Source organism: Epinephelus fuscoguttatus, linkage group LG1 (assembly GCF_011397635.1).
Source record: "Epinephelus fuscoguttatus linkage group LG1, E.fuscoguttatus.final_Chr_v1".
Lineage (NCBI taxonomy): Eukaryota > Metazoa > Chordata > Actinopteri > Perciformes > Serranidae > Epinephelus > Epinephelus fuscoguttatus.
This window is the reverse complement of record NC_064752.1, coordinates 48,122,768-48,143,690: the sequence shown is the minus strand read 5'-3', so window position 1 is coordinate 48,143,690 and position 20,923 is coordinate 48,122,768.

Below are 20,923 nucleotides of genomic sequence, written 5' to 3'. Positions count from 1 at the left end.
AACGTGATTGAGCTAGCAAAGCAGTTTTGTGTTGCTATGTGTGGTATTTATTCAGTTTTGGGAAATCACAATGTCTAGAAAGCATCAGTGGCTGCAGCTGACAGGGACAGCTCACAACAGCAGCAAAGCTAACATCAGGACGTCATCTGTTAAAAGCTTCCCGTTGTCAGATACGACATGAAACTACTCCAGTTAGCTCAATCATGTTGTAACTAAGACATCCACTGGAAAAAATATTTTTTTCACGGGCCACTTTATGAGTTTAATGAGTTATTACAGACACCGCTATCACTAACAGCATCCCTACGCCACTACGTCGCCCCGGTCAAAATGGTCGCGCAACGATTACATCATATCCAGAGCCCGGTAACTTTACAGGAACCTTCCTCCTACTCCACTCTCTCAGTGGAGAGAGGGTTGAGAGGGCCGAGCAAGGGGACGTTCCTGTAGTAGTTCGTGCCCCCCAAATAGTACCAGGAACTTCTTCAGTGGAAACGGGCCTTATATCTATACTCTCCACACCCTCATTAACAAACATGTCACCAAAACAAGATTTCAAAAGTGTTTGAGTCAATTTGGCAAAACCAACTGACAACCAACCAACAAAAATTGGCAATATGGAAACAAATGTCTTCCCCTAAAGTAGAGCGTGAAACAGGGCTGCAGTCTCAGCCCCACCCTGTTTAACATTTACACTGATCAATTAACAAAAATAACAACAGTCAGACTTCCAATGGCGCCATGTTGTAGATGGCTGTGAGGAAAATAGCTCTAGAGAAAACCAATTAAAACTAGCTATTAACTAAAGTGAAAATGGCAGAAAGTGAGCAAATCAAAAAAAAAAAATCTGGGAAGTTATGTCGAGTCGGCGGTGAGAGTAAGCCCAGAGACGGGGTGGCAAGAGGCGGTTAGCAGTGAATATGACTCAGTCATATTAATAGAGCTGCGCAAATTAAGACGGGAGCATGCCGAAGCAGCAGGTGACAACAAGAAAGCTATGGCTAGACTCGAAATAAGCATGAAAGAGCTTATGGAAAAAACGGCATCCCTGGAGCAAAGAACAGGCCAAATGGACGAAAGAATTGGGAAGACAGGACGATGCAACTGGAGCGCTCCGACGCTTTTTTACTCCAGCAAACAATCAAACTGTCTGTGAAATGCGATGACTTGGAGTCAAGAATGAGACGCAACAACATACGGATACATGGCATCCCAGAGGGTGCAGAGAAGAACAATACCATAGACTTCATAACGGGACTTATTAGGTCCAAAATCCAAATTGCAGGCGACATGGAAATACGCATCGAGAGGGCACATCGGTTACTGGTGGAGAAACCCAAAGACAGCGCTGCCCCCCGAGAGCAATCATTGTGCACTGTCTGGATTACAAAGTTAAGGAATATGTGATACGGCAAGCCTGGAAACAGAAGACTATGAACGAGGGACAAACCATCTACTTTAATCAAGACTACACGACGGAGGTTCAAAAGAAAAGGAAACAGGTGAGGGATGTCATCAAAAAGCTGAAGGAGAAAAACGTCAAGGCACGTCCCCCTACCCAGCCCAGCTTAAAGTGTTTTTGGACTCAGGGACAAAGACATTTGCTACAGTAACGGAAGCAGCACCTATATTAAAGGACATGGGGATCAATGTGGAGGAGGACAGGACGGAGAGTCTGCAGAGAGTGATGATGCAGAGCAGCTGGACCACGGCAACAGGACAGAGAGGGAGGCAGAGACGTCCCCACATCACTGAAGCAGACATATATGCCCTCATGGAGTAAACTCAACACTTAACACCTCTATTGATACAGTAAGGAGAAGGGGAAAAAAAAGTTGAAGTGCAATAATGAATAGTTAAGTATAGGAAATCATATTCATATCTGCCTTTAACTATAAGAGCTGGTGAATGTGAGAAAAGCTAGTTTAGGCACTACTTGTTAAACTGACAGAAATATTGGTTTTATGAAGAGCAAATCTAAAACTTTGAGTTTGCAACAACCTTGGACAACAAGTTGTTAATGCACATAGTGCTTTTCCCCAGAGAGACGCCACAACTCTCTGATGATGGGACTTTTGGAAGACACATGTTCCTGTTATATATATTTAATATATACACTACTCCTCCCTACTACGGTTTCAAACATACTACATACTAATTTGGTCTACTACAATCGATACTACTTGGCCTTTCGGACGCAGCCCCCGTCTGCTAATCATTCTCTCTCTCTTCCTCTCTCTGCAGGCACCCTGGGTGACATAGCAGCTTTTAGTCTTTTGTTGACCTTCTGATCATTTCATGCATCTAACACATTCACACACACTTCATTTACACAACATGTCAACATGCACCTCGTGCCTATTTTACTGACATTCACACCCCATCCTTTATCATACTTTATTTGTGCAGATTTTCAGTTATTTTGTTAAATAAAAGCATTTGTTAAGTCTTTAAATGGTGTGTCTCCCTCTTTGTCATGGCTGTACGAGCCAGGCTGTGACACTACCAAGAGCTCATGACCAAAGGTGAGGGTTGGGACGTAGATGGACCAGTAAATCGAAAGCTTCGCTTTCCGGCTCAGCTCCTTCTTCACCACGACGGACCGGCGCAGCACCCGCATCACTGCAGAAACCCACACCGACCCGCCGATCCATCTCACGCTCCATTCTACCCTCACTCGTGAACAAGACCTCAACATACATGAACTCTCTCGCTTGCGGTAGTAACTCTCTCCCAGCCTGGAGAGGGCAATCCACCGGTTTCTGACAGAGAACCATGGCCTCAGACTTGGAGGTGCTGACTCTCATCCCAAATCACAAACAGGATTGGTGACAAGGGACAACCTTGGTGGGGGCAAACACCCACGACAACGTGTTCGACTTTACACCAAGTATGCGGACACAGCTCTCACTTTGGTCATACAGGGACCGGAATGCTCGTAGCAGTGAGCCTGGCATCCTGTTAGTGCAGGGGCCAAGGGGCTAATTTTCACAAATTGGTATCACTTAAAGGGACCAAACAATTTTGGTATTTTTGACTTCCTCTGTGTCTCTAGTTTACATTTTGGTATGATATACCTGCCTATCTAGTAGCTTAATAAAAAAATTTGGATGATCTTTGGGTCCTCCCCAAAACTGAAAATAGTCAAAATTGAGGCTTCTCCAAAAGGGACGGTGTCTGCCTAGCACACCAATCTCGGGAAATAATTATCAGAATGTCACCAAATTTGGACTGAATGTTCACAAACAGTTGCTGCACACAATGCAGCAAAGATTTCATCAGTACCTTGCTCCTTTTAAAAAATGTATACATCTAAACACACATGAATTATAGGCGGACATGGAATAAGGAATAAAAAATCCAAAAGGCATGTATATATGTGTTTGCCATTATTAATGTAAATAAGCCAATCACCCCAAAATTGCATTCATATGTGCCAAAGAATGTCATCTTATCATAAAAGTAGGTTATTAGATTATTAACCTCACCATCTGGTGTCACCAGCCCCTGACAGGTAACTAGTGCAGCCAGAACTTCAAACAGACAAATAGAATGGGGCCCAGTTAGTCCAGGGGCAAAAAGGATCATTTTCACAACTTGGTAGGCCCCTATCACCCACAGGGACCAAACAATTTTGGCATTTTTATCTCTCTACAGGTCTCTAGTTTATATTTTGGAATAATAGCCCTGCCTATCTAGTAGCTTAATTACAGTTATCACTCTGTAAACAAACTAACACCCGTGTAGGCAAAACCCTACAAATCGGGTGAAAAATTAACTAATAGATAACCCCATGTAACTTGCCCAGTTGATCACTCATATTAAGACAAGTATTTTTTGTACTACAAATTTTCTGAAACATTTTATTTAAATATGCACCAGTTTTGTTAATGAAGGCAATCACAAGGAGGGGAAATTGATTACGCAGTTACTATGCTGACACTCAGTGTTACTGTAGACTACAGTAGTCCTACTAGCACTCAGAGCTGCCCAGTTGCTATTTGACCCATAACTAGGAGGCAAAGGGAGTGCTACCACTTGCCTAAGGTGGACTCCCAGGCTAGCAGAGGGAAGGAGGTGCCTTATTTCTCCATTGTAGGCTGTCCTAAAATAGGGGGGGCACCTGCTGCCCTCATCCTAACTAACACTATTATAGAGCTACTATACTGAAATTGAATGTCAGCGGAGAGCATGGAGAGACAGCAATGGCAGACTTTGAATCAGGTGGAGAAGAGACAGGAGCTGTGGCTGGTGAGTCCTTAAAACAGAGGGAGAGATGACATAAGGCAGAGCACAGAGATAATGTCAACGCTAGGAACACGAATTAGAATTTAGACCATCTAGAGCCGTTATATAGTATAGCATTTACTCTGTTACATCATTCGTCGTCCACATCACTATCACTCAGCTCCAGAAAACATTCCAGCTCTTTTGCCTGGTTGCTGCAAGTTTGTAGTTCACACATATCCGTGCAATGCAGACCACTTTGCAGACATGGCCATTCTGAAAGTTTAGTGAGCAGGAGCATGATAGTAGGTCCAATACAGCCTCTGGTGCAGGCGTACCTCGCATCCACTCAATGGCCAGATCCCCATCATGGATCTTCCATCCATGATCCTTTGGATTTGGATTGCACTCCAGACTCCTCCGCCAGATAGCAGCCTGATAGTTTGCTCATAAGGCATGCATGTAGAGACAATCTTCACAAGGTGGAAGCTGACTGGAGTCTATTTCTCCATGCCTTGTACAAAATAGCTGGTAGTGAAGCGTGTTAACTTTAGTTGTGTTTGTGGAAGGCAGGTACATCTGACATGCGAAATAGGTCATCTGAGACCTCCTAGGAGCTTCCCAATTCTGAATGTGTCTTGGCAGGTCTTGTTTGTCTTCAGTTTTTTAAATATGGCTGACTTTCCACAGCCACTGAAAGAGCTAACAGTATAGGAAGCTGTTTGGGCTTAACTATACAGACCAGTGAGCAGCGATAACTAACATGTCTTTGGGGTCATCAGGTGGGAACCTCCTTTCACCAGTGTTTCGTCTAGTTGGTCCCACGACACCTCCAGGAGGCTAGACAGTGATCTCTGGCATCCCAGAGACACTCCCCTAATGCCAGGTCTCACTGCTCCCCGCACCAACCCAACATCCTCCTTTACCTTACTTACACATGGCTTTCTCAGCCTAAACAGCACTGCCACCTTGAACAAACCCAGGCTCCGTACATGCAAACTCCAGGTAGAGACAGTGCCAATACTACCTATCCTGGCACATTCACCATACACAATTTCACACATTACATATCATAACTACAATATAAGCTAAAATTAAAGGAGATATAGAAGATAAACTCCCAGGATTTCCGCAGGCACAGACTCCTCCCCCCAACACCGGTGAACATCCAGGGAAAGGACATTGAGATGGTGACATCTTATAAGTACCTGGGTGTTCATCTTAACAATAAACTGGACTGGACTAATCACATAACAGCCCTGTACAGGAAAGGCCAAAGCAGACTCTACCTGCTGAGGCGGCTCAGGTCTTTTGGAGTGCAGGGGGCGCTCCTGAAGACCTTCTTTAACACTGTGGTGGCATCAGCCATCTTTTACGGAGTGGTCTGCTGGGGCAGCAGCGTCTTGGCTGCAGATAAGAAGAGACTGGACAAGCTGATCAAGAAGGCCAGCTCTGTCCTGGGATGCTCTCTGGACTCTGTGCAGGAGGTGGGAGAAAGGAGGACTGCTGTCATCTCTGAGGACTAACAACTCCCATCCTCTGCAGGAGGAGATAAAAGCTCTGGAGAGCTCCTTCAGCGATAGACTGATTCACCAAAAGTCTGTGTAGGAACGCTATCACAGGTCCTTCCTGCCTGCTGCTGTCAGGCTACATAACCAGCACTGCTCACAATAAACTGCAGCATGGACACTTTAGGGACACCATAATAAGCATAACTGCCCCCCTTGTTGTTGTTTATTTGCACGACAATTTTCACTTTGCACTAAATATGCTCACTTTAATCCATTGCTTACTTTTTATCCACTGCTCATTGGGTGTGAATGCTGCAAGCATTCACAACCTATGTTCTTCTACTACCAAAATTCTTTATTTTTCTTATTATTCTTCCACCGCGTTTTTCAACATCAATTATCTTCAACGTACTTCAACCGATTCAAACCATTCAAACTTCTTCAGATTCAGCTTCATTAGGACATTATCGGAAACTTTCAAATTTTTCCATAACCTTCATATTTTCCCGGGAATTCAACATTAAAATTCTGACTTCTATTAAAGCGGATGGAGCAAAAACGGTTGGACCGCTACTAGTTCTACAAACTTCAACCGATTAAAACCGTTCAAACATGAAAACGTTCAGCTGAATTAGGACATTCACGGATGTATTCACTTTTTTCCTAAAATTCATACTTTCCGAGATATTTCCGAGTTTTCCCAAATCCTTTTCCCATTGGGAATGCATTACGGAATCCTCAAAAATCTAAAAATTTCACCTTTTTTCAAACTGTGACTACCCATTCATACTTTCAGCTAGAAACTCCATTCAAAATGGAAAATATTCACATTTTACATATGATTCAACTTTTCAATACCATTCAAACTTTCAAAAATATTCAGCGTTCTCTGAAACTTTGTTATAATGGAAGTCAGTGAGAAAATCCTTCAAACTCACTCATCTTCACATCTTCTTCATACATTGACGTAGAAACTCCATTCCAACTCTCAAATGTTGACGCTGTTGTCGACTTTCAGGAACTAATTCAAATTTTCAATATCTCTTTTAGTTTTTCTACAAAGTCAGTTTAAAATACATGAAGTTTTCAGCCCTTCTCAGACTTTATAATGGGTGTGTATTGCGTGAGCTAGAGTGAGTGATGTCATCACTAGAGTGAAGAGCAGCTGAAAATTAATTAAGAAATTTTCTCTTCAACTCGCTCATACGGCCACAATTTTCACTCCCATGTAATCTGAGAGGAGAAATTTCTGGAAACAGCTGAGGTGCAACACATTTGTAACTCGCTCTGGTGACCCCATTTTGGACTCGAGAAATATAAAACTCGACACGTGCGTTCACGACAAGTGGCTGTCTCTCACAATCACTTTATTTTCATGATGGGACCAACGGTTTGGGTATGGGAAGAACTTGTTCGAGGAGTGAAAACCCATTAAAAACAGCCTTAGCTCCTCTGCTCTCATGAGCTGTCTGTGTGCCACTCAGGTGCAGGCAAGTCAGGAATCACCATGGCAACGGCTGCACACACAGACACACACACACACACACAGCCCTCTACTCATACTTGAATTTTCTCTTCAACTTGCTCATACGGCCACAATTTTCACTGTACATACACAATTTATACCACAAAACGTAGGAAAATTTGTCCTGCTCACAGAAATGTTGACATGGAATCTGTCACATCTACACATTTTTGCTGAGTGGCTCCAAAGCGAAGGGAGCGCCGATTTTTTTCTCATTCACTCCCATGTAATCTGAGAGGAGAAATTTCTGGAAACAGCTGAGGTGCAACACATTTGTAACTCGCTCTGGTGACCCCATTTTGGACTCGAGAAATATAAAACACGACACGTGCGTTCACGAGAAGTGGCTGTCTCTCACCATCACTTTATTTTCATGATGGGACCAACGGTTTGGGTATGCGAAGAATTTGTTTGAGGAGTTAAATCTCCTCTAAAAGAGCTCTCTTCTCTGTGTTCTGTCTGTCTCTCTCTGCTCTTCTGCCAGGTGCACCTAGTTTATTACCATGGCAACCGCTGTGCCACACAAACTCACAGAAACATGGTGTGTGTGCGTGTGTCTACATCTTACATGCAGACATGACAGGAGCAGAATCTCCATTTTAACCCTTTAGTTGCCAGAGTTATTTGAGGAAAATATTCATTTCAACATTTCAAAAGGCTTTCGCATGAAAGTGGTGAGAGATAAAGGCATACTGTAAATGAGAAAACCATTCATCATGACCCAAAGTTTGTGATGGGAGTAAATTAACTCATCTAATTTGCATATCGTGGCGTCACTAGGCGGCAGCCATATTGGATTTCATGAATCTCAGTAAAACAGCATTTTTAACATGTTTACACAGTACATTTCTTTTGTTTTGTGCTGTTTTTGTCGTCTCATCCTCAAAATAAAGGAAGATGAATCTGATGGGAGTAAAGTAACTCATCTAATTTGCATATTGTGGCGTCACTAGGCGGCGGCCATATTGGATTTCATAAATCTCAGTAAAACATTCAAATATTCAAATCATTCAAACTTTATTTTATAATAGGCAGCTATTCAGTGTGGCATCAGCTTTTCAACAAACTTTCAAACATTCAAATCATTCAAACTTTATTGTATTCAAGGCAGCATTGCAGTGTGGCTTCAGCTCGCAGTATTCACACCCGCAATTTCTTCAGAAATTGCTTCTCTAGTTATTAGTAGTAGTAGTAGTAGTATTTATTGCTGTTTCTTGTATTTTTTGTACTTGTTTTGCATGCCTAGTTTTTTAAATTTTTAAATTTTGAAATCTTTAATCTGACTCTTTCCCCTTGGCTGCTGTAACACTGGAATTTCTCAATTGGGAGAAATGGGAGAAGTGGGATCAATAAAGGTGTACCTTATCTCTTATCTCTTAACTCAAGAACTAAAGAATTTCAAAGAATTTCAAGAACAAAGAATTTCTTCAGGGCGGCACGGTGGTGTGGTGGTTAGCACTGTCGCCTCACAGCAAGAGGGTTGCCAGTTCGATCCCGGGCGTGGGAGCCCTTCTGTGCGGAGTTTGCATGTTCTCCCCGTGTCAGCGTGGGTTCTCTCCGGGCACTCCGGCTTCCTCCCACAGTCCAAAGACATGCAGATTGGGGACTAGGTTAACTGATAACTCTAAATTGTCCATAGGTGTGAATGTGAGCGTGAATGGTTGTTTGTCTCTATGTGTCAGCCCTGCGATAGTCTGGCGACCTGTCCAGAGTGTACCCTGCCTCTCGCCCGATGTAGCTGGGATAGGCTCCAGCCCCCCTGTGACCCTCAAGAGGATGAAGCGGTTAGAAGATGAATGAATGAATGAATGAAGAATTTCTTCAAATTTGGCAAAATGCCAACTTGGACTCATCAGTGAACTGATAAGATTTTGGTGGTCAAAGGTCAAGGTCACTGTGACCCCACAAAATCTGTTTTTGGCCATAACTCAATTACTCATATGCTAAATATGACAAAACTTCACACAAATGTCTAATAGGATAAAGTGATTAAGTAATGACATTTTATATCCAAAAGGTCAAAGGTCAGCTTTACTGTGACATCTAAATGTTCTGCATAAAACACTTTTCTGGCCATTATTCAATGTCATATCTCAGGAACAGAAGGGGAAATATTTGGTCAGATACTGAATTGGTGACACTAATTTTGGGTGTCCACCTTGAAACTGCTGAGTCTATAGTTCTGTGCTGTTGGGGGGAGGATGTGTGTGAGGCATCCATGTTGATCCAGACATGGATGTAAACTGTAAGAGAAACTTGACTGGTGCGCAGAGGCATACAACCATGAGGCGGTAACTCAGATTTTTTCCAAGGATGGCGAAGGCATGGCTACCCGTTGCCTTGCTCTGTTGGATTGGTTAGGTTTAGGCATGAGGAGTGAGATAATTAAGGTTAGGGTAAGAATATTGGTGTAAGCTAATCAGAGGCAAAGTAAGGCAAGGTAAGGTGGGTCATGCCTTTACCATTCTAGGAGGAAAAAAACTTGCAACAGGGAGCGTTAGCCATGGACTTGGCAAAGTTAGCGGAAGGATACAGGTGTGACTACGTCCAATTTTCAAAATATGATGTTAACAAAGGGTGTATATAATGCCAGGATTCATTAGGGTTCTATATAAAACATTAAAGCCTCAGTGTGTAAAAATGGTGAGTAACAGTGACATCAGCAGTCAAATTCTAGATTGCATGGCTCACTCGCACTCACTCACTCGCCCCTCCCATCGGGTAAGTGACGGTGGCCTCGTAAGGATAAAAAGCCTTGCGCAGACAGCAGAGATCCATCCACGAGTTTATCACGTTTTTCAGGAGTAGTCTTAAATTAAAAAAATATACCCACTGCATAAGAATTAGACAACTCTTTAAATTAAAGCAAGATACTGGCAATGAAATAATTAATATTTTGCTTCAGACAAGTCTTGCAAATATGCTATGCATATTAGACACTCCTATATCCTATTTTCATTGGCAGGGGTGATACAAATATCTTTTTCATATTTATAATATTATAATATTTATACCATCAATTCATCACACACTGTAAAGCTGGTGGTTTCTACAATGTAGATTTGCTTACATACACAATTATCCTTTTATTTGCCTGTTAGTGTCAGGATTTCAACAATTCGTTATTTGTTATAAACAGCTGACAAATTGACAAATCAAATGTGTCTATTGCAACTACTTCACATGGACAGTTTGAACTAGTTTTGCGGCGCATTTTCTTTATTGGGGTCAGATGTGTCTGTGAAGCCCCCAGGAATTACACTCTATTAAGACATGTAAGTACCTCTTTACTGCTTTTAGCCAAACTGTAGAAACAACATCACTGGGTGAGTTACAGGCTAGTCAGACGTAAAGTGTAAGCAGCTAATGTTATCTTGGCTATATGAAAACAGTGTATGTTGGTTGAGATTTAATATAGCCATAATTTCAGTTAACAAATTAACAATCCGTACTAGGTACTGGAAGTAAAACATGAAAGGCAGCTAAACTGATAATCACCTCTTTCAACCATCTAACATGACATAGGAGTAATATTGTGTGGTGTATATCATAATAATACAATATATGCAGTAAAATGTGTCATTTGTAATGTGTTATGAGTAATCATTATGACACGTGTAACATAACTTTTAATAAAACATTTAATAATGCATTTTCATAATCACTTTGTTATAGATCTTTTTTAATTATTTAAAAGATTAGCTTGAGATTTATAATATACAAATAGGATCACTTAATTGTAATGGATACAGATAAAAGCTTGCAATTCCTTCCCATATTTTATTACAGAAAAAAAGTGTGTGTGTGTGTGTGTGTGTGTGTGTGTGTGTGTGTGTTTCTCTGCTGAACCACCAGAGGGCTTCTTTGTTTAACAGATCAGCGGCACATCAACCTAAGACTGATGCTGCTATTTCTAAACCCTAAGCCTGTTTTATAGGCCTCTACTCGAAAATTGCATATCCATAATGAAATGAATATATCTCTGCAACCACAAGGTCTATTTGAATACTTTTGGTGTCATGGTAAAGGGAACACTTGTGAGATTTGTTAAGATGTGTAAATATCAGTATATGTGTTATATGTGAAGAGTAAATGAAGATGGCACACAGCACAAATGAAACATTTTGAGGTTCCCCTAAAAAACAAAAAAGCATTTTTAGGATGAGTATCCCTTTGGAATGATGCAGCTGCAGCTCTAAACCTCTATCAAATCATAGTACAATATATGAACATTAACTTTGCAAAGGTTGATTCTGATACTGAAGCAGAACAATATAAGAGAGGTTTTAGTACAGAAGATTCAGGTGAGCTCTCCAAAATTGCACCATGTTTGCATGTGATTTTTGTCATGTACAATCCTATATCTTTAATTTTTTGTTTCTGTAAATTTCTAATGATGTTTAGGTTATACACATACAACTGTCTGTTTCATTTTTTCCTCTATTTCCCACTCCAAACTTACCAATACACACCTACTACATTTGAAACTGATTTTCTATTCTGAGTTTTGGAGGCCCATATCTCTGTGACGGCTTGGTCAATTTGAGCTTTTCATGGCAAAAACTGATAAGATAAGAGAAATATTACAAATATATTTTGGCGAAAAGATTTCTGTTGTTGTTGTTCTTTGGCCTTTAGCTCTCTGATGCTTTGGGGTAGAGTGCTTTGGTGCATATGTGTGGAAACAGCTTTCATTTGAGATGAACGGCGAGTGTTTTGCATAATGTGTGGTCGAGTTACAGCCCGAAATATAGTGAGTGGGTCGGGATATCGGTGCTGAATGGAGTTGGATTGGTTGTTGTTTTTTTAGTTGTTGTTTGAGCTGTGTTTGGGGCATGTAAAAAGGCCTTTTACAGCCTTGTAGCCCAGGTTCTGCTGTTTAATTTGATGTGCATCATCACTATATTCTTCGTGATCAGTGTATTGTTTGTTTGCAAAGTCGATCTCAAAGTCCCCCAGTTGGGGGACTTTCAGTTTCAACAGGTTTTAAGCACCTTGGTTCTGAATTAGGTTTTTTGTGGTAGTGGGCTTGTAATTGATAGAGGTTCCCCATAAGATCAAGACATGTGAGCGTATTGTTTTCTTAGGGCAGTTATATTAAGAGAGAGATGCAGGACAGACAGTAATGACAATAGCTTACAACAACATTAATTTAAGTAATAAAATTATAATAATAATTACGGCTATTGTGGTACAATATGTTGTAAATATATGTTAATATATGATAGTAATTGTTTGTGATAATAATAATCATATGTGTAAGAGCCAAAATATATATTTTGCTTATGTTTATTGTTTATTTGTATGTATGCACAGATGTGTCACATCCGGTGGTTGACACATGGGTGTGGTTTAAGTTATTTAACTGGGTATTTAAATCCCTGGCGGGAATGGAGACAATGGGGTTGAGTGAGCTCTGATATTTTCTGTTGACCGTCACGTCGGATCACTGTATTGTAAGTCTTCTTTCGTTTGCAAAATAAAACTTATACAACTGTCGAGTGGACTGATTCAATGAAGAAACGAGTCACAGATGCGAGCCCACTTAAGCCTCTCAGCGGCCTTTTTATTGATAGCAGTTGCTACAATATGTGTATAATAACAGTAGAAGTATGACTAATAATAACAGCAGCAGTAGGCGCACACAGTGAACAGCGGAGCACAAAGGCTCCGGAGAAGAGGCCGAGTTAGTGACATGCAGTAGAGCTGAGTTAGCGAGATGCAGTGACAGGACATGAGAGAGAGAGAGAGGGAGAGAAGGTGCTCGGTGTATTATAGGAGGTCCCCCAGCAGACAAGGCCTATGTCAGCCTAACTAGAGGTTGGTCCAAAACAAGCTTGAGCCAGCCCTAACTGTGAGCTTTATCAAAAAAGTAAAGTCTTAAGTCTAGTCTTAAATGTGGAGACGGTATCTGCCTCCCAGACCAAAACAGGAAGATTCCACATGATTCCACAGAAGAGGTGCTTGATAGCTGAAGGCTCTGGCTCCTGTTCTACTTTTGGAGACTTTAGGAACCACGAGTAACCCTGCATTCTCGGAGCGCAGTGTTCTGGTGGGATAATAAGGCACTATGAGCTCTCTAAGATATAACAGAGCTTGACCATTTAGAGCTTTGTAAGTTAGGAGAAGGATTTTAAATTCAACTAGAGTAGCAATTTCTAAAGAAATTGCGGGTGTGAATACTGCGAGCTGAAGCCACGCTGCAATGCTGCCTTGAATACAATGAAGTTTGAATGATTTGAATGTTTGAAAGTTTGTTGAAAAGCTGACTCCACACTGAATAGCTGCCTTTGATAAAATAAAGTTTGAACGATTAGAATATTTGAATGTTTTACTGAGATTTATGAAATCCAATATGGCCGCCGCCTAGTGACGCCACAATATGCAAATTAGATGAGTTAATTTACTCCCATCAGATTCCTCTTCCTTTATTTTGAGGATGAGATGACAAAAACAGCACAAAACAAAAGAAATCTGCTGTGCAAATAAAATGCTGTTTTACTGAGATTCATGAAATCCAATATGGCCGCCGCCTAGTGACGCCACGATATGCAAATTAAATGAGTTAATTTACTCCCATCACAAACTTTGGGTCATGATGAATAGTTTTCTCATTTACAGTATGCCTTTATCTCTCACCACTTTCAAGCGAAAGCCTTTTGAAATGTTGAAATGAATATTTTCCTCAAATAACTCTGGCAACTAAAGGGTTAAAATGGAGATTCTGCTCCTGTCATGTCTGCATGTAAGATGTAGACACGCACACACACACACACACACACACACCATGTTTCTGTGAGTTTGTGTGGCACAGCGGTTGCCATGGTAATAAACTAGGTGCACCTGGCAGAAGAGCAGAGAGAGACAGACAGAACACAGAGAAGAGAGCTCTTTTAGAGGAGATTTAACTTCTCGAACAAATTCTTCCCATACCCAAACCATTGGTCCCATCATGAAAATAAAGTGATGGTGAGAGACAGCCACTTCTCGTGAACGCACGTGTCGTGTTTTATATTTCTCAAGTCCAAAATGGGGTCACCAGAGCGAGTTACAAATGTGTTGCACCTCAGCTGTTTCCAGAAATTTCTCCTCTCAGATTACATGGGAGTGAATGAGAAAAAAATCGGCGCTCCCTTCGCTTTGGAGCCACTCAGCAAAAATGTGTACGTGTGACAGATTACATGTCAACATTTCTGTGAGCAGGACAAATTTTCCTACGTTTTGTGGTATGAATTGTGTATGTACAGTGAAAATTGTGGCCGTATGAGCGAGTTGAAGAGAAAATTTCTTGATTAATTTTCAGCTGCTCTTCACTCTAGTGATGACATCACCCACTCTAGCTCACGCAATACACACCCATTATAAAGTCTGAGAAGGGCTGAAAACTTCATGTATTTTAAACTGATTTTGTAGAAAAACTAAAAGAGATACTGAAAATTTGAATTAGTTCCTGAAAGTCGACAACAGCGTCAACATTTGAGAGTTGGAATGGAGTTTCTACGTCAATGTATGAATTCATGATGTGTGGGTGAAGATGAGTGAGTTTGAAGGATTTTCTCATTGACTTCCATTATAACAAAGTTTTAGAAAACACTGAATATTTTTGAAAGTTTAAATGGTATTGAAAAGTTGAATCATATGTAAAATGTCAGCAAAATGATGAATATTTTCCATTTTGAATGGAGTTTCTAGCTGAAAGTATGAATGGGTAGTCACAGTTTGAAAAAAGGTGAAATTTTTAGATTTTTGAGGATTCCGTAATGCATTCCCAATGGGAAAAGGATTTGGGAAAAATCGTAAATATCTCGGAAAGTATGAACATTAGGAAAAAACTGAATACATCCGTGAATGTCCTAATTCAGCTGAACGTTTTCATGTTTGAACGGTTTTAATCGGTTGAAGTTTGTGGAACTAGTAGCGGTCCAACCGTTTTCGCTCCATTCGCTTTAATAGAAGTCGGAATTTTAACGTTGAATTCCCGGGAAAATATGAACGTTATGGAAAAATTTGAAAGTTTCCGATAATGTCCTAATGAAGCCGAATCAGAAGAAGTTTGAATGGTTTAAATCGGTTGAAGTATGTTGAAGATAATTGATGTTGAAAAACGCGGCGGAATAATAAGAAGAAGAAGAAGAAGAAGAAGAAGAAAAATAAAGAATTTTGGTAGTAGAAGAACATACTTGCAGCATTCACACCCAATTCTGGATTTTACAGGGAGCCAGTGCAGAGAAGCTAAAACAGGAGAAATATGATCTTGTTTCTTAGTTCCTGTTAGTACACATGCCGCCGCGTTCTGGATTAGCTGGAGAGTTTTCAAAGACTTACTAGAGCTACCTGATAATAGGGAATTACAGTAATCCAGCCTTGAGGTAACAAAAGCATGGACCAATTTTTCTGCATCTTTTTGGGACATGATAGGCCTAATTTTTGCAATGTTATGCAGATGAAAAAACGCAGTCTGTGAGGTTTGTTTTAAATGGGAGTTAAAAGACAAATCTAGATCAAATATTACTCCGAGGTTTCTTACAGTAGTGCTAGAGGCCAGAGCAATGCCATCAAGAGAAACTGTATCATCAGATAAAGAGTTTCTGAGTTGTTTGGGGCCAAGAACAAAAACTTCAGTTTTGTCTGATTTTAACATCATGAAATTGGAGCTCATCCATGATTTTATGTCTTTAAGGCATTTTTGAAGTTTAGTTAATTGATCCCTTTCTTCTGGCTTTATTGATGAATACAATTGTGTATCATCTGCATAACATTGGAAATTTACAGAGTGATTTCTAATGATGTTACATAAGGGAAGGATATATGAAGTGAATAGAATTGGTCCGAGCACAGAACCTTGTGGAACTCCAAAACAAACTTTAGTATATTAAGATGATTCATTGTGAAAAATGTTCATGTGTGTACTCTTACATACACACATTCATACATACATGTCTGTGCGCATGTATACACATGAAGGCTTCATATATGTACATACATGCACACATACCCATAAACACACATACAAGCATACACACATATGTATATATGCATACATAAGCACACATACACACCTTAAAAATCATACAATGTTGTATAAATGCTAGTCTGTACAGGTGGGTTTTTAACAACTTTTTAAACTGTGGAACTGAGTCAGCTGATTTGATGTTAAGGGAGAGTTTATTCCATGACTTTTGGTGCCAACATATTAAAAGCATGATCGCATTTGGTTTTCTGATCTGAGGGATCTTGGAGCAGGAGGTTAAAAGCTCTGAAATGTATGGCTGAGCTAGACCGTGTAGGGATTTGAAAGTAATTAATAGAACCTTAAATTGAATTCTGTACTGAATAGGGAGCCACTGTAATTCAGCCAGGACTGGGGTGATATGTCCCCTACGTCGAGTGTTTGTGACTAGCCGTGCTGTCGCATTCTGTACCAAGTGTAAATGGTTGACGGATGCATAGTTAAGGTAAGTAAATAGTGAGTTACAGTAATCTAGGCTATAAAAAATTAGGGAATTGATAAGTTGTTAAACCGTGTTTTTGGAGAGTATTGGTTTGATCTTTGCAATATTTCTGAGAATCATCAGCATAACAGTGGTAGGGCACAGACGTGAAATTGCAGATAACATGGCCAAGGGGTAAAACATACAAACTGAATGAAAAAGGGCCAAGAACTGAGCCTTGTGGGACACCACATGACTTCAAAGCAGTTGTCATTGTTGACAACTTTGTTGAAGTTGTCAACAATGACTTTGAATTCTCTATTTGACAATTAGGATGCAAACCAGTTAAGAGCAGTTCCCCTTAGACCAACCCAGTTCCTGAGTCTGCTGAGTAATATAGTGTGATCAGCTGTTTTAAATGCTGCAGTCAAGTCAAGTAAAATGAGAATGGTATGGTTTCCTGAGTCTGCACTGTCATTTGTTACTCTAACTGTACGTTCACACCAAAAGCTGCCAGAGCTGCAAAGGCGACAGGTCTAATTCATTTTCAATGGACACGTGGCGAATAGAGGAGTTTTGAGCTGCAAAAGCGATGAGCAGCGGCTGTTTGGAGAATTGAGCTGCAAATGAAAGTTGAAGACTGGTTAACTTTATGCAAATCAAAAAATTTTGCTCATATTTGGTCTGGATTCGGCCCACTTGACATGCTGCTGTGTTGCGCTGTGGTGTATTCAAGTGCTGGAATATGTTTTTTCCGTGACAACACCTGAACACAACACAGGCTGTGTTTGATGTCAGACCTATTTCAACTTTTTATTCTGTTTTCATTGTCCAAACATGAAAGTTTCTGTATTCGGGCAAATGCACAAAATCACATTTCTGTGCTCCAGCCAGTAACCCGCTTTGCGGTTCCTTTAAATTGAAAAGCATAATCAAATGTTCAGAATTTGACGTCATGAGCGGCTTGAGCTGCTTTCGCAAGTATTTTACCGGCGCTGCTAGAGCGAATTCAACTATTTTGCAGCTCTGGCAGCTTTTGGTGTGAATGTACAGTAAGTAGAGTAGTTTCTGTACTGTGATTTTTTTGTAAAGCCAGACTGGAATTAATCAAATATGTTGTTTTCTATGGGGTGCCGTTTGTAAAGTGTCTCACGCTGAAAATAACATCAACATTTTGCCACATTTAGCTTCAAACAATGTTTAAAAAAGTATTGTGATTTTTTTAACATCACCTTTTACCACATTTACAGCAATATTTGTTAACTTAGAAATATATTAAATAGTTAAATCTAAATATTAAATGTGGCACCTAAATGTTAAATGTTAAATCTAAATATTAAATCTAAATCTAAATCTAAATCTAAATGTTAAATCTAAATATGAAATCTAAATCTAAATCTAAATGTTAAATCTAAATGCTAAATATAAATATAAATATAAATGTTAAATCTAAATATTAAATCTAAATCTAAATCTAAATGTTAAATCTAAATGTTTTGGGTTAAACTAAATATTTAGCTAATATGCAAATTCGCACTGCCGGTCACCGGAAGTACCAAAATAAAAGCTGGAGATGGTCAGACTGTTTATAGAATCAAATAACGAATTAAAACCAACTTATCGGGGGAAATGGACACTTGAACATACATTAGCGTGATAATAACTACCTAAAATAACAAGAAACGTGTTTGGAGAAATTTTATTTGACGTGTACTTTGAGTTGTTAGTGTCCCTTCTGAGGGATTAACAACCTAAGCTAAGCTAACAACCGTCAGTTCTTAGCCCCGTTAGCAGTGTCTGTAAAGACTGATTAACTCTTAAATGGTCCGTGAAAAAAATATTTTTTTCCAGCGGATGTCTTAGTTACAACATGATTGAGCTAGCAAAGCAGTTTTGTGTTGCGATGTGTGGTATTTATTCAGTTTTGGGAAATCACGATGTCTAGAAAGCACAAGTGGCGCGGCAGCAGCAAAGCTATCAGGACTTCTTTTTTTAAACGTCTCCCGTTGTCGCATACGACATTAAACTACTCCAGTTATCACAATCATTTTGTAACTAAGACATCCACTGGAAAAATATTTTCTTCACGGACCGTTTAGAGTTAGTGAGTCATTACAGACACCTAACGGGCTAACAGCTAACAGTTAGCCCGCTAATCTACGATAACCATGTTATTAATTTCAGACCGTGATAGTAATGTTTGTTCAGTCATAGTGTTTATAGGCTTTACAAACACCAGATTAGTCTAAACGGTGATACAGTGACGTGAAAAACGTGAGATGTGCATATATATGTTGCTAAACTCCGCTGGTTTTCTACCTGGAAGTATTTGTAAACAACAAGGTGATTCCCTCAGAAGGGACACTAACAGCTCAAAGTACACGTCAAACACGTTTCTTGTTATTTTAGGTAGTTATTATCACGCTAATGTATGTTCAAGTGTCCATTTCCCCCGATAAGTTGGTTTTAATTCGTTATTTGATTCTATAAACAGTCTGACCATCTCCAGCTTTTATTTTGGTACTTCCGGTGACCGGCAGTGCGAATTTGCATATTAGCTAAATATTTAGTTTCACCCAAAACATTTAGATTTAACATTTATATTTATATTTAATATTTAGATTTAACATTTATATTTATATTTATATTTATATTTAGCATTTAGATTTAACATTTAGATTTAGATTTAGATTTAATATTTAGATTTAGATTTAGCATTTAGATTTAGATTTAATATTTAGATTTAACATTTAACATTTAGGTGCCACATTTAATATTTAGATTTAACTATTTAATATATTTCTAAGTTAACAAATATTGCTGTAAATGTGGTAAAAGGTGACGTTAAAAAAATCACAATACTTTTTTAAACATTGTTTGAAGCTAAATGTGGCAAAATGTTGATGTTATTTTCAGCGTGAGACACTTTACAAACGGCACCCCATAGTTTTCTTCTATTATTTCTAGATGTTACTGAGCTTTTTCAACACTTCTGAGATCAGCAGTAATTTGAATATAGGACAGTAATTACTGGGCAGTGTGGGATCTAAACCAGATTTCTGAAGGAGAGCCTGGATAAAGGCTTGTTTGAAGTAATGTGAGACCTGGCCAGACAAGAAATTCATTAACAATTTTTAGATGCCATGGGGCGATGACTTCAAAAACCTCTTTGAAAAACTTGGAAGGCAGAATATTCAACTTACAGGTACTGAGATTAGTATTTAAACACAATGTTAACCAAATCCTTAAGGTTAATGGGGTGAACTCATCCAACACTGTGATGGAGAGCGAAGGCTGTGATGACAGAGGGGGTAAGCTAGTGGAAGTAACTGATGGTTTGATGTTTTCTATCTTTTCAACAAAGTACTTTAAAAACTTCTCACAATCTTCTACAGATGTGGCAGAAACAGTAGCTTGGGCAGGGCTCAACAGTCTGTTGATAGAGTTAAACAGAGATCTTGCATATGCTTTTTTGAGATTAGATTGTAGAAATAAGAAAGTCTCTCAGTCTTTATCAGAGAGTTAAACAATAACATTAGTCATCTTTGCAGATTTTATAACATTTATGTTTGGAGGAGCCAAAGCTCTCAGCCCCACACTGGGAGTCAATAAGTCTAATCATTTCTCAGCATAGATGAGAATAACAGTCAGGGCAAATGGAGGCAATCCCCTCATAGAAAAAATGCATTTATGAATCGAGTCACGCCACACACAAATGCAGGGAAGTTTACAAATTAAAAGCACTTTGTAAATGCAGGTTCGACCGTTCATATATCAATGTAACAACCTCCAAATATGTATGATGAAAATTGCAAATACTCTTACATGCGTACATTTGTGAATTTCAATTATAATATTTAAAACAAGAAATATTTGTGTGTGCATCACAAATATGTTTATAAATCTTATTTTTTATATGTGGATTTTCTTCTACTTATATATGGAATGAAATATTTTTTTGTGTGCATTGAAAATGTGTTTGTGTTTTGAGTCATTATATATATTGAGTCATATATATATATATAAATCCCCAAATACATCTGTGAATCCTTTTTTTGTGCATTTATTAATTTCTGTGTGCATTTATTCATTTTGAGACTGTTCGCGCTCCATACAAATGTTCCCTAGTTGTAATCAAAATTAGAAAATGCCTCCATCTTCTCTATTATTTTAGTGTAGTATATTCAGGAGTAGTTTGTTTAGTAGCAGGATGTTGTCAGAACTGTCTC